Source organism: Vicugna pacos, chromosome 6 (genome assembly GCF_048564905.1).
Source record: "Vicugna pacos chromosome 6, VicPac4, whole genome shotgun sequence".
NCBI lineage: Eukaryota > Metazoa > Chordata > Mammalia > Artiodactyla > Camelidae > Vicugna > Vicugna pacos.
In genome coordinates, this window is record NC_132992.1 from 11129582 (window position 1) to 11144038 (window position 14457).

Consider the following 14457-nt stretch of genomic DNA (forward strand, 5'->3'; position numbering starts at 1 on the left):
TTATATGATCCAGTCATTCCACTCCTAGATAGTTACCTATGGGAAATGGAAGCATATGTCCATACAAAGACTTGTGCATGAATATTCAAAGAAGCTTTGTTTGTAATAGCCCCCAAATGGGAAAAGACCAATGTCTCTCAACAGTGAATAGATAAACTGTGGTATATACATACAGTGAAATACTACTCAGCAATATAAAGAAATAAACTGTTGATGCACATGACAGCATGGATGAGTCTGGAAATAATTATGCTGAGTGAAAAAAGCTGGATAAAAAGAGTGCATAATGTATGATTTAATTTACTTAAATTCTAGAAAGTACAAACTAATCTATGGTGACACAATGCAGATCAGGGTTGCTTGGAAAGGAGAGGCGTGGGCAGGAGAGAGAGGAATCTCAAAGGAGCATCAAAAAATGAAACTTAGCAGTGTTGGATGTGTTCATAATATTAACTGTGGTGATGGTTTCATGGATGTATACATGTGACAAAACTTCTCAAATCATACACCTTAAACATGTGCACTTATATATCGTACACTTCATCATATGTCAATTATATGTCAATAAATCTGAAAATAAATTTTTTTTAAACTGAAGCAGAACTCAGAGTGGGATTGAATTTATTGAGTTTCCATGTTCTGATCACTTAATACTTACAATCTATCATGCCAAAATAGAAAACTGGTATACATGTTTTCTTGTAGGCAGTTATATTCATTTCCCTTCCTGTTTGTTCATTTCTGTTCATTGTGGGGGGGGATTTTTTAAACTTTTTAAAAATTGTGATAAAATATAGCTAACATAGAATCTGCCATTTTAACCATGTTTAAAGTGTGTAATTTGGGGGCATTGATCACATTCACAGTGTTGCGTGCCCATCACTACTATTTCCAAAACTTTTCCATAACTCCAAGCAGAAGCTCTACACCCATACATGGCCTTGAGTAGAGAACCAGTAACACAAAGAAGCAAGGATAGCAGGCAGTTCTCTCTCCTGCAGAAGTACAGCTGCCAGGTTAAGTTCCCAGGATACTGAAGGTAGCAGAAGAAGGAGGCAGAGCCCAGCATCCTGGGCAGCATCATTGATAGCAATCTCCCCACTGGGCTATTTTTGCACTATGATTCGGGGCAGTTCTGAGCTTGGTTGTCAACCCTCAGAACGATTCAGTGAGCTACTCGCTTTCTTTGCTTTTAAGTCAGTCAGAATTGATTTTTGTTGCTTGAAACTAAGAATCCTGATGAAGCCAAAGGGTCTGCCAGAAGATAGCTGGCACAGCCCATCAACTGGCAGTATAAGTACAGATGCTACCTGGGTCAACACTCAGGATGGTCTCTACCAAACCTGGCGATGACGATTCTGAGAGAGGTGAAGCCGCTACTTGGTAGAAGGGTGTCTGTTTCCCGGCATACATCTCTATGCCTCCTCTGGTGATGAGGTTTCTGACAATGATGAGTCTTGGCCTAATAGGACTAGATTTATATGCTAACTCTGTCATTTACTAGTTATGTGACTTTGGGCTAATCACTTAGCCTCTATTACTACATTTGTTCACATTATATCATAATTATTTTTATAACCTTATTGGGGTATAATCTACATATCATAAAATTCACCATTTCAAGTGTATAATTCAATAATTTTTAGTAAATTTACTGAGTTGTGCAGCCATTACCATGATCCAGTTTTTAAAACATTTTCATCAACCCAATAAGATTCTTTGTGACCATTTACAGTTAATCCCTATTCCCACCCCTGGTCTAGGCAACCACCAATCTACTTTCTGTCTCTATAGATTGGCCTTTTCTGGATTATTTCATAAATAGATCATACATCCATAATTATTTGTTAGACTAGTTTTTTTTTTCCTGCTATATAGTGAGTTTCCAAATGGCCTAGGCCTAACTGAACTCTGTCAACAATGTATATAGCACAGTGCTTTATATGTAGTAAATACTCACAATAAGATAAAAAACACTGATACATATCTTATGATGTTGTTGTTGTTGTAGGGATTAAATGAATCCACGAGACTCCTGATACACAAAGTGGGGTCCCCAGATGAGCAGCATCAGCATCAGTGGGAGCTGGCTACAAATGTAGTCTTGGGCCCCATCTCGGATTTAGAACCTGTATTTTCATAAGAGCCTCAGGAGATTCATATTTTTCATTTAGGCTTGAGAAACATTGCTCTAGACTGTAAGTTAGTTCCATGAGGGCACAGATTACGTGTGGCACATAGTAAGTACTCAGTACCATTTGTTGTATGAGTAAATGAATGGTGATACATATGAAAGCATTTTGTAAACTGTTTAAGCTCTATATACGCAAGATTGCAAAAGAACAAAAGTGTGGTTTTTTGGCTTAACTAAAATCTGTTAGAGAAATAGTTTGGACTGACATTTTATAATACCAGTTTATATACTGAAGCGGGACTATTTATTTTCTTTCAGTTGAATGACAATTCCATGAAGAAACTCAGTTTTAGGTTAAAAAAAATAGCACCTTAACTGAAGTGGACCTTAGAGTGAGTTTAATAGCATGACAGCTAATTATAGAACTTCTTACTTCTAAAGATTGTCAAAGAAAATTTATCGCAGTTCTATTTTCTGTGAGACAATTCCTTGATCAAGAGCTAAGATGCTGATGTCAAACTTTAAGAGAGAGGATTGGTAGGTGTTGTATAGTTGGCATCAGCCTCTAACAAAGAAAACCCATGTAGTTCACCATTTAAAGTGTGGCTTGAAATGCTTTATCATTTAATCATTCTTCAAATCATCAAACAGTTATCAAATTTGTCTCCATCTGACAAGTGCTGTGCCAGGGCTTTCTGATGGATTACCAGGTACAATATTCTCGAGGAGTTCCATGTCAATACAACGATGATAACTTTTTAACTGCATAGACTTTTTATGATTTATGAATGCATGAATGTTAAAAGTCTTAAAATACCATAAAAAATTAAGCCCCATTAGTTATATATTTAACAAATTTATAGAATAGGGTAAAATTACATTCTCCTGGTAGATGCAGGCTATATGGCAAACACTGAAGAATAAGAATTATTTTTATTTAGGGTTGCTCAAAGGAATATAACAGGGATGTCCTGGTTATCTTCCGTTTGCTCCTCCAGATCTATTTGTCCATTTTTCACCCTGTTTGCCTTGCTCTATAATGTAGACTGATATCTAAAGACTATACCATCCAAGCCCTCTAGCTTCTGGTTGGGTTTTGCCAGTGGGAGGTACCAACAGAAGTACAGAGAGTGGGAGAAAAAGAAGACAAGTGTTTATTCCCTGTCCTTTGCTGGGCCACATTTGGCAGTGGCTGCATTTCTCTATTTATAGTCACAGCTTTTGTCAGGCATCCCCTTCCAAACTACGGCCCTTACTGGGTTCCATTAAAAGCTCCCTTCCTCTACTCCTTCAGGTTTAAGGCTTCTCATTGTTACCAGTCTTTAAGTGCTTTACCATTGTTGGTTGGTTCCCTTAACCCATCCCACTATATATTTACCTCTGTAAATTGACCCTTTATTAAGTCCTTTTAACCTTTTTTTTTTTCCTTTTTACCCTTTTGAGTGTGCCATATTTAGTGTTACAAGAAGAGGCAATCAATCAGCCAGTATCTGAAGACTGCCTACTGGGCTGGCACTGTTAAGACATATAATACATGATCCTGCTCTGGAGACACTTACAGTCCAGTGAAGGGGATAAAACCAACACATGTGAAACAATTAGGAAACACTGCACACTGATATCTAAAGAGAGACATTTGGTTTTTTGCCACTCAGCATCAATTCACTCTTCTGATAACCATACCCTGATTTTCCTCTTCTACCACTCTCAGTCAATGTCTTTTAGGTGGAGTGGACTCCACTCTCAACAACATAAGTAATTATTCCTCTGGCCACATGTCCTAATCAAAGCCCATAAAATATAAGGAGCTTATTGCTGGCACTTCTGGGAAAGAGGTATGCACTCTTCCACTGAGATTGCTAACAGTAAGGATTATGTGAACTGGAGCTGCCAGGAGCCACCATATGGAGCCAGAGAATGAAGCCAGCACAGAAGACAGAGCCAAGAGATGAAGCGGAATAGAATTCTAATGACATTGCTTAAGCCCTTGGATCAAGCTATGCCTTAAGCTAAATATATCACTAGTTCCTTAGTTATATGACCCAATAGTCAAAATATTCTTTTTTTGTATGAGTCAGTTTGAGTTGTGTTTTTTATTTTGTCACCTGCAACTAAAATAGTTCTAATAATTCATAAATTGGTACCAGGAGTGGGGATTAGTAAGAGAAAGATCTTAAAATGCTGAATCAGTTGATTCAGATTAGGCCCCATCTATCCTGGGCTGGGAATTCAATAGTAAAGTAGCAGGTTAAACTGGCATCTGCTGTATAGGAGGACTGAGAACATGCACCTATCAGACATGAAATATAAAAGAGCCTGTTAGTAAAAGGTCAGATCTGAGAGTACATCAGCTATCACTTTCTGGCTTTTAGTTAGGTCCTATGAGAAAGACTCAAGTTTAGGATTGACCTTTATCTAAAGCGGGGGGGGGGGGAATACTGCTTTGTTATAAATGATCATTTTTGCTTATAGGCTGCAGTCAAAAATGATAAAAAGAACTTCAACAATCTGGAGCCATTAAGCGTTGGAAAAGCCCCCCAAAAAATGTTAATGCCAATAAAAGCAAGAAATGGGAAAGACTAGTGCTTGGGAGAAGTCTGAATCCACTCAGACCTCACTCAAGCAATGCCTGCCTGCTTAGAAAGGTACTAATGATCCTACTCTGCTCCTCCAGCACGGCTATGCCCCACCCCCACCCCCAGCCCCCTACCTTGCAAACCCAGTGGCTGTTGTTTCAAATTGTTCTCAGGCAGAAACCAAGATGTAGGCTATTAAGTGAGGAGAAGAGAATACAAAGGCCTATTACTAAAAGACAAAAATACTCCTATTGGAATCTAAATGCAAAGACTGCAGTTCTATATGCCCTCTGGCTCTGGAGGGTATTTCCCCTCCATGGAAATAGTCACATGCAAATAGAGACTGGAAGCTTACCAAGAAGTAAAGGAAATTGTTTTGTAAGAGAAACAAGCCTAGAGAATAAAAGCTAGGTTACTTACTCCTGTAACAGGTAATGCATAAGTCTTAGTAGAAAACAATAGATGTTTATTTTTCACTTTTGTAGAGTCCAATATCAGTACTCTTAATCAGCAGGTGGTCTTCTATAAGGTCATCTGGCTACCCGGACTCCTTCCATCTCATGGCTCTCTTAGGAGTATTCTCTAGAGTCTTTGAGTCCTTTCAGTGCAGCCACAGGAGGAAAAGAAGACCAGAGAACGCTTACCTGGCTCTTAACCACACTGTTAAGAAGTAATCCACATGACTTCCACTCATATCCCAATGAGACAGTCATATGACTTTACCAAGATTAGCAGGGAAGCTGGGAAATGTAGTCCCTGGCTATGGAGCTACTGCCTAGCAATACCTCAACATAATACAAGAGGATCCTAGCTATTTGGTGGTGAGAACTAGTTATCTCTGCCATAGCAAGTGGTCTTGCAATCCCTACTGTATCAGGAAGCAGAATGCTGAAGAGGTATAGTCCCTAGAGGATTCTCCTCCCCATGGTCCATTACAGATATGACATGGAGGAACAATGGATGAGAGATTCTCCAAGAGCAGAACATGTGGCAGCCAGATGGGCTGATCAAAGAACTTTCTCCTCTCTCATGGTAGGAAGCCTTTGCTATTCCTGTCCAGCAAAATATGATATACTTTATGAACTGGAGACCACTGTGTGATTACCATAGTCATTTTTCCAAGTATGAGTTTTCATTGCAGGGGTTCTTTTCATTTTCTGTCATTATCAAGTATTTTGTAACTAATTTTGTCATGTAGCCTTAGGTTCCTAGATCATGAAGAACTGTATCACTGCAAGATAGAGAAACATGCTTTATCCTGCTATCTTGGACTTGAAGTTAGCAGCAGCTAGACGAGACTTTGGATCATCTCTCCTTGGGGAGGAAGTGCAAACATTGTGGCGGTAAAAAAAATACTGTTTCATTGAATAGGCATAAACTTTTTTTAGGTATATTTAGAAAAATGAAGAGAACAACAGGGATGTGTTGTATGTCTGCTGTTTCCATTACCCAGGACATACATCACCCTTCCTCTGATGACCATACTCCTACTTTCTAAAATGGAATCACCTTATTGTACCATTCACATTCACTCAGCTCCTGGGAAGGGCTTCTGAATCAGACCAGGCCAACCTGAGCTTCTCATTCTCTTGGCAACAGTGAGTAGTTTAGGAATGGCGACCTGGTAGTGAGGGTAGTGTGAGCCCAGAGCTGCTGGTTCCTGATTTGTTGAGTTTGAGCTTGAGAATGAAGCTGACAGCAGAGGAAATAATCAATATATCAGGGAGAATCCAAATCTTGATGACGTAATTTGAACTCTTCAGCCAAGCCATGGCTAACAAAACTATCTTGAACTTTTCAGTTACGTGAGCCAATGAATTCTCTTCCCTGTTTAAGTCAATTTGAGTTAGATTTTATGTAACTTGCAACCACAGATCCCTACTGAATCAGTACTAAGTCGTGTGAAAGTAGATCCATAAATAAATATACACAGGAATAAATGGACATGAATATATTTGAGGGAAAGACCTAACTAAAATTAAAGGGGTAGACTGAGGAGTGGTTTACAGGGTAAGAGGGAACTTGAAAATAAGTCAGAAGAGTTTAAATTTAATGGAATAGAAAAATACAGGCATGAAATTATCAAAGCATGAAGCGATGTGCTAAAAGAAAAGATTTAGAATGATTTTTCTGGCAGTTTAGATTGGAGCGGAGTGGGAAGGAAGTCGGAAAGACCATCTCTAACTTTTTCCTGTTCATTGCACAGCACTCAGTTTGGCCACCTTGCTTCCCACTAATTCAAACTCACTAAACACTGGCCTCGGAACCTTTACCCTTGCTCTTGTCTCTGGAAAGTCGTTCATCTAGACTTTTGCGTGGCTTTCTTCCTCATTTCATTCAGATCACTATTTAAACGTAACTTCATCAAGGAGGCCCTTCTAGATCAACTTAGCTAAAATAAATGCACTGCTTCCACCTTCATCCTTGTCTGTCCTTCCATTCTGCTTTGTCTTCATAGCACTGATCACTACATGACATTATTCTGTACATCTGTTTGTTTGTAAATATATTGTCTCTCTCCCCCAGTGGAGGAATTGCAATGAGATTCCATGAGGGCAGGGATTTGTTTTATTCACTGATGTATCCCTGGAAAGTACAGCAGAGACTGGCACATAGAAAGTCCCCAATGAAAACATGTTTGATGAATGAATGAGTGAAATGCGTAACTGAGATGAAAAAACAAATCGCAAGAGGGCTGAGCTAGTCTCTTAAATTCCTAGAACATTCCTATCATTTCAGCCAAAAAGCTCCCACTTTTGCTCCACCTCCGCAAGGCGAAGGGAATTAGGGAGGTTGGCTACCGCTAAAGCTAAGACTTGGGATACTTCCTCGGACGGTTCTGGTAAGTATGCTATTTTCTCCTGAGTTACCCCGTTAAGAAAGACACATCTCCAGTTCCAGACTGGACTGGGTTCTTTCACCATCTCAGCTCCAAGCAGAGTTCTGAGAGAAAAACGAAGTGGTGAAGGCTGAAAGTCTCTAAGATTCCAAAGTATTTCTCTTCCGGAGGATTAGCAATCAGGTGAATTTCAGAATGATGACAACTTGGAGGGTACAAGAGTCACACGCCAGGCGGAAACCGGCCCCGGAGCAATGTCGGTTGATCCCTCCCTACCACTCAACTTTCTACGGGGGCCTGCACAGAAACCAGCACGCCAGCACTTCGGGGGATAGTGGTGCTTTCACCAAGTTTTCCTCCCCGGCGGCTTCTCCCCACCCGCCCCTCCCACTGCGGGCTCAGCCTCCGATTTCCGCTGATCCTGGCTGGAGGGAGCCCGGAATCCAATTACTTTTCCCAAGGGAGCGCAATCCACCCGTCTGGTCGTGAAGAGGGGGGCGGGGGTCGAGGAGCCGCGGAGGCCGCCCCTCCCCCGCTGCCCGGGCCTCTGGGCCCCGGCAGTCCCGGGCGGGGCGAGGTGAGTCGTGGAGGGGCGCGCGGCGCCGCCGCCGGGACTATTTGTCCTTCCGCGCGGGGCGCTGCGGCCCGGCGCCGACGTCGGCCGGGCTGAGTGGCAGGAGATTAGCCAAGGGCTTCCCCCGCCGCGCGCCCCCGGCCAATCGGCGCCGCGCGGGCGGTGCTCGGGGGCCGCGCTCACGCACATTCCAGAAGCCACGCCTCACACGAACATCCCTATCCCCGCGCACGCGCCCCTTCCCGCCCCGCCCTCCCGGCCGCACGCGCGCTGCTCCTCGGGGCCGTTCTCCAGGTCTGGGCCTGGACTCTGGCTCCTGGGCCCCGTGGTGCTGCTCTCTAAAGTGAAAGTGAAATGAGGAAAGGCGGCCAAGGGGTCTGTCGGAGAAGGGTAATTAGCATCTGTGTCAAGGTTTACACGACGGCTCCACCACCGTCAGGCCTGCTCAACCGACTGGAGGGAAGCTACGGAGACTGACGTTGAGGAGGAAGAGGATATCCCTCCTGATTCTTCAGAGATGGGATGGAGAACTCGTTCCATATCCTTGGGTGTTCTCTAGTGAGAGGACCTAAAACTGCTGGATTTCTCACTTGGTTTTCAGTTGTGGTCAGAACACTTGATATATCCTTTCCCCGTCTGAGGGGAAAAACCCAACATTCTCGCCTGCACACATTGTCAGACTGATGAGGCCACAACTGACATACACGCTTGAAGGAGAAAGTGCTCTATTGTGCCTTGTTTTCTCTTTTGAATTACATCCTCCTGAGACTGTGGCTGACCCCTTAGGCCCATGGCGGTCCTGAGTGTGATTGACATGCGTGATTAGCAGGCTAGTGAGAGAGAACCAGGGAAATTGCTGTCAAAACAATTACATACAGGGACATCAGAACAATGGCTTGAGAGCCCCCAGGGGCTTAGAGACCATCCTAGTTCTGCCACGGGTGCCCTCTGGGACCTTGGCCAAGTCAGAGCATCTCTCTGTGCCTTCGTTTCTTTCTGGTAAGTTAAACTATTCTTACCACTCTTAATCTCAAATGTATCATGAAAATAAACTTAGATAACCAAGGTGAAAACATCGAAGGTTTTGTTTTCGTGGGTTAGGTGATGGTGCTTTAAAGACTCTGAACAGAAGAGTCTGTAAAAGGAAGCCATTTGATCTTCAACCTACAACCTGGTCATTTAAGTTAAACTTAATACACATGTATTGACACTAACTCTGTAGATGCAGAATTCTAAGCTTGGTACTGTATGGTCTTCATAAGAGTGATGTATATCTGTTGAAAAAATCCATGCATAAGTGGACCTGTGGAGTTCCAACTAGTATTGCTCAAGGGTCAACTGTATTACCTGGTAAATCCACTAACTCCTGTGTTCTCAGACCTTATCTCATGCCTGGGTCAGTTCCCATCCCTAAGTCTTCATCATTTTCATTCTCTGACTATTTCTGCTCAGGGGCCACAACACATTGCTAGATATATACAGAATGGTGCTGTGGTTGGAGCTCCCAAGTGAGCCTAAGCTGTGGCTCGAGGTTCAGACATGTCTGGGTCTGTCTGTGGAACTGATGGGAAAGGTGCCAGAAGCCTGTTTACTGGAGTGACTGAGAAGCTTTCTGGGACAGAACATGTCCTCAGGGAAGGAGTCGAACACAGTGAGCTTGAGCCGGAAACAAAGACTTAAGTCTTGAGAAGGGAGAGGTCCTTTTGCACCCAGTCCTGTGTCTCCTGGCCCTTGTTTGAGTCCACTCAGAGTGGGGAAGGGATGGGGGAAGGAGGAGAAGATGGAGGCTATGGGTAAAAGTTGAAATGTCTGTTTCAGACTTTTCAAGTTCCACATTTAATGTGCATTACACATGTTCTCATGTTTACTAGAAAAGATCAAGTTAACAACAAAAGTGCAAACAACAGAAAACCAGAATAGAGGTGGCTTTTGAAAAATAAGGAATTTGTTATCCTGTCAAGTAAGAACTTTGGAGGAAGGTTGTTCTTTTACTGGTTAATCATCTAACTCCAGGATGTCACTGAGGACCCAAGTAGATATCTTCTTTCGGCTGTGGCATCCTCAGATGATGGTAATCTCTCCTGCCTTCTTTCCAGGCGGCACCATGGCTTCAGCATTTCTTGGTATCAAATGCAGTCAAAGGCATATAGCAAAGAAGGGGGATGTTGTCTCCCACTTCCTTCTGTCTCTGCCTCTGTCTTTATCATAATAAAGAAAGGGTAACCCTTTCTAGAGGGCTCTAGTAGAACTTCTAGTGTCCCACTGGGCAGACTTGTGTCACACACACATCCTAATTACTTGTAGAAAGATGCCAAACATAATCTACCCTGCATGCTAAGGAGAGAAATCACCTTCCATGAACATGCAGGAGGATATAATCCAAACAACATCAAATTCTGCCAGAAAAAAAATAGGGAAAAGTGGTTGTGGCTTAGGTCTCAAAAGATTTTTTCATTTTTCTTTTTCTCTACTGCAAAATGTTTCTGTATCTTCATCACTTCTAAATTTTTAAATCTTTCTCCATATTCTGTCTTTACTATCACAGCTGAGAAGTCATCCAGCTCCATTTGAGGACCTGGCCCTCCCTGTGTCTGCCTCCCTACAATTGAGCTCTTGTTCTAGACCCTCACAGGGGTTCCTGAACCACAGGCAGTCACCTGGAGGCTATGCCACCTAGCACTCCATTAGTGGGGTTAGAGGAGATCTGAAGCCCCTTTAGTTGTCTCAGGATCTGAAAGCTGCAAGAATTAATCCAAATCCTATCAGGTTGGGGTGGGGAGGTGGGGACCACAGACAAGCTTTATTCTTTCCTTACAGGGTTCTGTACCCGGGACTTTTCTGTCTAGCTCAGCAACATGTGAGTGCCATATGGTATCCTCAGCGACTTGGCTTCAGATTGCTTCCATTTTACCCTCTCCCTCCCCATTAATACCGATCTCCTGGAGGCGGGGTTCCACTGTATTTTTCCATGCCACAGCTTGCCGGAACTCTGATAATGGCTTGAACCTGAAACTTGTTCCATTTCTTTCCTATACTCATTTTCATTCATTTTTTTTTCATTTAATAAGTATTAAATGTTGACTCTCTTCCAAGTATTGAGTTATGTGCTCAGGAGACGTTGTGGATTAAGTCAGAGTTCCCTGCCTTCAATAAGTTTACATTCTGGTGAGGGAAATTTTTCTCTCCAGGAGGCTTGGCAGGAAATTCTAGGTTATCTCCCAGGGACCAGAATGGAAATAAATCTTAAAAGCAAGGCCGAGTCATTAACTCTGTGCAGTGTAACTCATGTTTTAATCCTTCACAGCTACCATTAGTAGTCTAATTTATTTTGATCTTTACACAGCTCGTAACATATGACATCTTTTCACAGAGGCCATTGTTTCAGGTGATTACAGTTTTCAACAATATAAACACCATGTAGGGCAAGACACTTGTGGTGCAGCAGGCTTTATTAATAACATGCCTTGTCAAATGAACAGACTAGGCTATAGATGGATGATTACAGCACAAATGGAGGCTGTATCTGATACAAGTTTATGTATTATCAGAGTTGTTACCCTATCTCTGCTCACAGTCAGGAGCCTGCCAGATCTTATTCAGCAGAGTGGTTTGTAGATGCATTATCAGAGATAAAAATATTTACCGTTACCTACCTTCCTTTGGCTTTGTTTGCCTGAGGATGTATAGTAAAATCAAATTTTAATTTTTTTTAAATGTTTTCAAAATTTACCTAGGTTTATTATTCTCATTTCATTTACAGTAGAAAACGGGTTCTCCAAAAACATGCAGCACTATATTAAAATCAAAACTGCTTTTATATTTTCCACTAATAGCACTTCTGCTTCAGATGGTGTCATGGGCCCTCAGTGTCTAATTTATCTTGACAGTGTCTGAAGTGGAAGTAAACTAGTTCAGACTGCAGGTCCTAAAGTATGAGTTGGAGAAGGTGGATGGAGCACAAGTGAAATGAGAGCATTTAAATGAAATATGAACTCCAGTCAATCTAAATGAATTCCCTTAACACCTCAGTCCAGGAAAAAACCTGTAAGGGTTTTAATCCTCACTCAACTCGTGACAAAGTACATGACCCTTAGCAAGTCAGTTAATTAATCTCTGTGTCTTGGTGTCCCCATTTTCACAACAGGGTTAATAAGACCTGTAGTGCACCTGCACTTGGAGTTCAGAAGAAAAGCGAATTACATTCTTTCTGAAATGTAACTGATAATTATCAATCGTCAACAGGAATTTAGTGAGCCCTGCACCTACCTATCATGATACATCCAGGGCCTAGAAAGTACCTGACATGTAAATGCTAAAGAAATTTTTGTTGCATGAATGAATGAGAAAATGAATCAAGAGCCCCTCCACTGCATATTAGGTCCTTTGCTATGGAAGACTCAAGATGCTTCCTTGCCTTTAAAAGGAACTAACCGCATAATGAAATAAGACATACATACATAGAAGTGTACTTTAACAATTAAGATATGAAATGCCAAATGAATATTTTAGTCCATTATCTTCAAACTAGTATTTCCAGATTCTTAGCTTCATTATGAATTCACCAAGATTGACCTGCTTGAGAATATGCATATGGTTTTGTTACATAGAAGTATTAGAGGATGTTTAATAAAAGACTTTAAAATATAGAACTGTATTTCATTAGAATAATATTCTGTAAGGAAGTGGAATCGAAATGTAAGTTCAAGGGGGAAAAGAAAGACATAGCCCTCTTAAAGAAGAACTTGTTTATATTGCTTCTTTTCATATTTTTATTGAGGTACAACAGCCATATAGTAACATGTACAGGCCACCACCTAAATCAAGTTACAAGTGGTGCCCTCCCCACCGTGACCTTTCTCAGTTAATCTCCTCCTTCCCTGACTCCAGAGACAACCGTTATTTTGACTTCTTATGCTATAGAGTACTGTAGCCTGTTCTTGGAAGTTATGTCAGGAATTATATGGTATATTCCCCTTTGGGCCAGGCTTCTTTTGTTCAACATTTATGTCTGTATGACGCATTCATTGTTGCATACGTCAGAGTTCATTCTTTTTAATTGTTGCAAAATAGCTATTCTCAAGATGTGGTCTGAGAACTCCTGGAGGGGGTACCTGAGAATTTTTAGGGGGGACGTCTATGAGTCAAATTATTTTCATAATAATTTAGAGTTTTATTTATTTGCCTTTTTCAGTGCCTTGATGTTTTTATGATGGTGCAAAAGCAGTAATGTTTAGTTTATGTCTCTCTGAAATTTCTTTGCCTAATCTAAGGACACGAATATTTTCTGTGCTATTCCTTTCTATAAATTTTATAGTTTTAGGTTTTATATTTAGGACTATGATCCATTTCAAGTTACTTTTGGCATATGGTGTGACTTTAGGATTGATTAAAAATATGGATGCCCAGTGTCAAGTTGTTACAGTGCTACTTACCAGAAAGACTGCTCTTTCTCCCTTTTCTCCGTTGAATTAACTTGGCACTTTTCTCAAAACACTCCCCGACTCCCTGTGCATGCCCGCTCCCTCTCCCATTCTCTCTCTCCCCTCCCCCCTGTACACACACACACACACACACACACACAGTCTGTTTGGCTTTGTATTCAGTTTCATTGATCTGTATGTCCAAGCTTTCACTAATACTACAGTTTGGGGAGAATTGTTATGTTAACTATTTTGAATCCTCTCATCCAGGAACATGGTATATCTCTCTTTTATTTAGATATTCTTCGGTTTCTTTCAACTATGTTTTTGTAGTTTCCAATGTAAATATCTTTTGTTAGATCTATTATTTTATTTTTGGTGCTATTATACATGAAATGGCTTTTAAAATTTCATTTTCCAGTAGTTTCCAGTTAGCATATAAAATGTATGTTTAATGTTTACTTTTATTTACAGGTTCTCTTAACTGTTTTCTGGTTCTTCTGGGATTTTTTACATTAATAATTATATAATTTGCAAATAGGGAGAGTTTTACTGCTTCCTTTTTTATCTTAATGCTATTTATTTCTTTTTCTTTCTGTCTTACAGTGACTAGGACCTCTAGTACAGTTTTGAATAGAAATACTTATAATGACATGTTTGCATTTTTCCCATTGTAAACAGTTCAGTCTTTCACCATTAATTATGTTGTAGAGGCCATTTATTCCTTTGAGGAAGTTCCATACTATTGCTGAAAGTTTTTATCAGAAATAAATGTTGGATATTGTCAAATGCTTTTTCTGTATCTATTGAAATGATCTTATGGGTTTTATCCTTTAGTCTGTTACTATAGTGAATTATATTGATTGATTTTTAAAAATCTTAAACTAATCTTGTACTCCTGGGATAAATCCTAC

The 14457-nt window shown here is 40.9% G+C and overlaps 1 protein-coding gene across 3 annotated transcripts in view; it reads left to right on the forward strand.

The window, feature by feature from the left end:
* The first annotated feature begins 8665 nt into the window (after positions 1-8665).
* Positions 8666-14457, forward strand: part of ZNF280D (zinc finger protein 280D) — a 241826-nt gene continuing 236034 nt past the window's right edge. The window contains exon 1 of one of the 3 annotated variants that reach the window (XM_072962374.1): positions 8666-9122. The gene's annotated coding sequence lies outside the window, so the exon portion shown is untranslated. The remainder of the gene's footprint in view (positions 9123-14457) is intronic. The other 2 variants (XM_072962375.1, XM_072962371.1) reach the window with 2 other exon arrangements.